The sequence below is a fragment of the Ictalurus punctatus genome, unplaced genomic scaffold (genome assembly GCF_001660625.3).
Source record: "Ictalurus punctatus breed USDA103 unplaced genomic scaffold, Coco_2.0 Super-Scaffold_100046, whole genome shotgun sequence".
In the NCBI taxonomy this organism is placed as follows: Eukaryota; Metazoa; Chordata; class Actinopteri; order Siluriformes; family Ictaluridae; genus Ictalurus; species Ictalurus punctatus.
In genome coordinates, this window is record NW_026521087.1 from 531,501 (window position 1) to 537,500 (window position 6,000).

Consider the following 6,000-nt stretch of genomic DNA (forward strand, 5'->3'; position numbering starts at 1 on the left):
CCTGGGATAGGCTCCAGGTTCCCCGTGACCCTGAAAAGGAGTAAGCGGTTGAAGATGGATGGATGGATGGATGAATAGTGACACAGTATGAAGCACAGAAGGGTTTAATTAGGAAGGTTTTTATTTCATTTTATTTTATTTCATCTCTCTCTCTCTCTCTCTGTGTGTGTGTGTGTGTGTGTGTGTGTGTGTGTGTGTGTGTGTGTGTGTGTGTGTGTGTGTGTGCGCGCATGCGTGAGTACAGTGGAGCAAGTGAAGCGTGATGGTGAGAGTGTGCGTGGAAGACTGAGGTTTTTTTTCACTTTTTTTCTCTTATTTTCCCCTTCTACAGTATCTCACAAAAGTGAGTACACCCCTCACATTTTTGAAAATATTTGATTATATCTTTTCATGTGACAGCACTAAAGAAATGACACTGTGCTACAATGTAAAGTAGTGAGTGTACAGCTTGTGTAACAGTGTAAATTTGCCATCCCCTCAAAATAACTCGACACACAGTCATTAATGTCTAAACCGCTGGCAATAAAAGTGAGTACACCACTAAGTGAAAATGTCCAAATTGGGCCTAATTAGCCATTTTTCCTCCCCGGTATCATGTGACTTGTTAGTGTTACAAGGTCTCAGGTGTGAATGGGGAGCAGGTGTGTTAAATTTGGTGTCATCGCTCTCACACTCCCTCATACTGGTCACTGGAAGGTCAACATGGCACCTCATGGCAAAGAACTCTCTGAGGATCTGATAAAAAGAATTGTTGCTCTACATAAGGATGGCCTAGGCTATAAGAAGATTGCTACTACGAGAAATAAGCTCATAGCAACACTGATGAAATACACATACAGAAAAAAAAAACCACACACACAAATAGAGAATGTGTTTAGCATTTTTTAATTTATTTATTTATTTTTTTTACATCTGCACATAATTATTAGTTTAGCAGCTTTTTTAGAATTAAAAAAAGTCATGTATAAGTCTATATAATGAGTCTTTATTGGTCACATATACAGTGAAATTGTTTTCTTCACAGACCCCAACATGTCAGGAGGCTTGGGTCAGAGTGCAGGGTCATGATATGGCACCCCAGGAGCAGAGAGGGTTAAGGACCTTGCTCAATGGGTAGCTTGACAGGATTGAACCCCCAACCTACTGATCAGTAAGCGAGAGCATTAACCGCTAAGCCACCACTACCCCAGTGTGAGAGCGAGAGAGAGAGAGAGAGAGAGAGAGTTTTCATAGCATCTACTACTTCTTACCCCACTGTTTTCTAACTACTACAAATATAGACTTCTGAACACCGCCAATAAAAGCTTAATATCAGAATACTGCAATTTTTGGGAAATTGCCGTTCCCGAGTTTGGCCAAACGAGGGCAGTCATGTCCCATCCGGCACAACACACGACGCCGCCTAAAACAGAAGGTAGGTTGTAGGTATTGTACTACTACTACTGATTCTAGTAATGACCTCAATCGAAGTAATTAAATACGTAATGAAAGGTGTTGTCTATATAGCTGACCTCATTTTCCTACACAGTGAGTTAAAGGCACACAACTATCAGAATCCCAGTTCATAATTGTGTTTGATTGGCCAAGTAGAATAAAGTGTCCGACTCTTTTTGAGCTTATTGGACATTACACATTGCTGTAACTATCTCATTGGCACTACTTAATTGCTCATAGTTTATTTGACGAATGAAACTGCTGCGACATATTTTGCCAATCTTAAACTCAGCTGTCATTCTGGAGGTGCAGTTTTGGTTGATGCATGACATTTAGGTTCAAACACAGTGCGTATGGGAAAAGAGAAGGCCAGTGATTAGACAGTGTGAAGGCTGACTTTGTATTCCTACTTGTGTGTGATGTTTGTTATGTTAGTTTCTCTTGCACAACTGTCGAAGTGCATATGCTTTCCTTGTGAGTGACATTTTTTAAGAATGAGATAAGGGTTTGAGACAATGTAGCTAACTTCGACCATCGAGAGTCCATTATGTCATGCATTTGCGAGACCTGATAAAGCAAGGCCTGAGAGTTGTGTTTGCATTCCTTTCTGTGGTGCTTGTAAGTTAGTGAAGTACTTGTGTGGTAGAATGTGAACTGGGTTCAAAGTGAACACAGACATTGGTGCTGACCGGCTGAATGCTGGGCCTACTAATAAAGGCTTGTGCTGCTATGTGCGACCTGTAGTTGCAGTGGATGTAGGACTGTAGTATATACGGGCCTCGAGTCCAAGGACGTGCTCAAAAGGAACGTCTTGTGTTTGAAACAGTAATGTCAGTGTTGTACAAACACAGACAGCTTTTTCTAACCCCCTTACGCTGATGAGTGTTTTGGCTGTATGCTTTACTATGTATGTTTTACCCAAAGTTCCTTACTATTGTGTTGTACTACTACTACTACTACTACTGCTACTAATGGAACCAAAACATTAGTACTGATAATACTAATAATGTTTTGTATCTGTGTGTGTTTTTAGAGTGAGAGAGAGAGAATGGGGAAGAAGAAGACGTTAGCAGGTGAAAAGCAGTGCCTAGTGACTGTTTTCGAAAAAGAGAGCTATTGTGTGACCGTTGGTGTAAGGCCCGCCTCCTCGCCTGTTCTCAACTAGGTCCTGTCGAGTGTGGATAAATAGGTGGGCGCTGCGCGAGAACTTTTATTGAGTGGTTTGACTTCGGGAGCAGCATCATGTCTGGAAGAGGCAAGGGTGGTAATTAATACTCTCTTTTTGCAAGTGGTACCGTCGTTCGTAATTTGAAATTAAAGACTTTAACGACGACAACAACAACATCAACAACAAAAACACCTTTAACGAGGTGATAATTATCGCCACCCGGGGTTCGGTATGTCACCCCGTGTGGCCTCCTCGCCGTCGGCGGGGAGGCACTGGGTCAGACTACGTTACAGTGGAGAAGGAGAAGCGCCAGACAGGTCTGAAGTCGGAGTAAACCTTTTAAGTAGTCAATGGATATCGACTACAGATGTATACTCTTTTATTGCAATGCCTAACAGAAAAGAGTATGAAATATGTTTTACCAAAGAACAGGCACTTCAAACATTTTCTCAAATTTTTAATAATAATACAGGAAGTGAATTCTGGAAAAACTGGGAGATGACTACATCAGCTCCCCAAGACATAAAGAGCATTGTAGTCAAGTTTTGGACTGGGAGAATCGCTGACTCGGATGTAGAACAATACCTCTTAAGGTTTGGTGAAATACTGAACCCTGTTGACAAGCCGCTGGACCAGTTCGGGATATGGTATGGAGTCAGGAGATATAAAATAAAACTCAAGAAAAACCCCGACGGAAGTATATTGCAGATACCAAATTCCATTTCCATGGGACCATACAATGGAACGATTACATACCCCGGCCAAACAAAGCGATGTTTTATATGTAACGATTCCGACCATCAGGCAAAGGACTGTGAGAAAACAAAGTGCTGGAAATGCGGAAGCTTTGGCCACAAAGGAAAGAGTTGTAGAAATACACAAGTATGTAATTTATGTAATGAAACTGGGCATATATATTTTCAATGCCCAAATTCTTACAGCTATAAACTAAGAATGCCGAAAAATCAAAAAGACATTGACCAGAATGCAACACCAAACGCACATAACACAGAAACCAAAACAAACGATAAAGAGGATAAAAACTGGGAAGAAAATAAACTACACACAAGTGAGGACGACTCGACATCCGGGAGTGACTCAAGCAGCACCGATACCAGCGACAGCGAAGACAGCGAGGACTCTGAGAGCAGCGCCGAATCTCTGACCCCGGAAGGGAGACGGAAGACACCGGAAGTACCTGCTGGAAGCAGCGGAGCATCTCCGCCCAGTCTTTCGTCTGTGGAGAGACGGCAAGCATCGGAGTTTCCTGCGCTATCAGCTGTAGAAGTCGGCGAGACTCGGATCGGCTCAACCCCTGAAGGAGGTCTACAAGCCCCAGAGGAGCCTACGTGCTCAGAGGGAGAGACCGGAGCGACCCAGATCATTTCTACACCTGCAGGAAGCCTACAGGGCCGAGAGGAGTCATCGCATCCAGCTGGTGAAAGTGGAACAACTCAGACAATCGCCGACAACACAGGTGACACTGCGGACACTCCCACGCTGGCGAAAGGTAAAAACACTTTAGACTATCCATATAAACGCCAAAGGCGAAAGAGGAATTCTCCTGGAAATGTTGACAACGCAAAAAAGGTTAAGGAATGATGTATATCGCCTACTTTTCTTCCCTTTTTTTTTGACATAATGTCTTTGATTTTAACCTCAATTCCTATATCATTTAAAAAGAAATGTGATATATGTCTGCAGGAATTAAGGTTAAATGATGTGGATAATGTTGAGAAAATGTGGACTAATGGACATGCAATAATATCTATCGGAGAAGATTCTTATCTTAATTTCTATGGTTTTTTCAAATTTAACTGTTGCCACATGTAATGTTAGAGGGATTCAGGCAAAAATTAATCAAGTGACAAAGTTAAAAAAAAAAAAAAATTAGAGTAATAAATGTATACACAGCACAGGATACTGTTGGTAAAATCCGGCTTTTTAAAAAGCTTAAAATGCTCCTGTGTGTCGGTTTCTATACCATTGTATGCGGTGATTTTAATACAATCACAGATGATAATGATAAAATTTCTTCCAAAATATGTAAAATTAGGAGAGAAGGTGGTGTCCTTAAATCTATAATGAATGAACAGCATTTCACCGACATATTTAGGACATTATATCCAGAGAAAGTGGACTTTACAAGGTTTGATAAAACATGTAAAACTAGGATTGACAGGATATATATTAATAATAATTTTGAGGCAAAATTTTATACAACAAAACTCTTGGTTGAGTCGGACCACTTGACAGTTATATGTGGCATTAGACTTAAAAATGAAGAAAGAAGAAACTATTGGAAATTAAACACACAAATCTTGAAAAGTCCTTTATTGATTATAGAATTAAAGGAAGAAATTAATAGGATTAAAACTTTAGATATCCTCACTACCAATTATTGTGATTTGTGGGAAGTTTTTAAGATCCAGATTAAAAAATTTCTTAAATACAAATGTCTATGTTTTAATAAAGAAAAAAATGAGAAGTACAATACAATTATGACACAATATATAAACCTAAAACTGAAAAATACAAGAGATGAAAGTGAGGAAAACAACTTAAAGGATTTGAAAAAAGAGATAGAAACTTTAAATAATGAGTTTTTACTGAACATTCAAGTCCGAGCAGGAATAATTTCTGATGAACTTCTAAATCAAACAAAAGCAATTTCACTATTTAACAAAAGGAAAGAAGCCCAATATATCGAAGCCATTAAAACAGATAAAGGAACTATAGTGAAAAATCCTAAAGACGTCAGAGATGCTGTTCGGATCCTTTGTTCAAACATGTACAACTCAATTGAAATAGATAATAAACTTCTAAAAACCTTTTTGAATGTAAAAAATAGTGTCGACCCGCCTTCCAAGAACTTAGGTGAGGAAATAAAAGAGGCTGAGGTTGTTGATGCCATTAAACAATTAAATTTAAAAAAGTCTCCAGGGAAAGATGGTCTCCCGTCTGATTTTTATCATGCATGCGCCATAGATTTGGCTAAATTATTAACGCAAGCCTTTAATGATGGGATCGCTAGAGGTTACATGCATGACTCGTTCTATGAAGGCGTTTTATCCTTGTTGTATAAAAAGGGTGAAATGTGTGATATCAACAACTGGAGACATCTCACCCTAATGAATGTCGATTATAAGATTTTTGCAAAGACCATTATGAACAGGATGAGTGACTATTTGGATGTAATAATAGCTAAACAACAAACATGTGCAATAAAGGGAAGATTTATGTGGGACAACTTGAACACATTAAGAGAACTAGTTTTTGATAAAAATGGTGACAGTTTTTACATTGTGGCTTTGGACCAAAGAAAAGCATTTGACTACATCTCAAGAGACTATTTGTGGGAGATTTTAAAACTGTATCAATTCCCTGAAAATTTCATA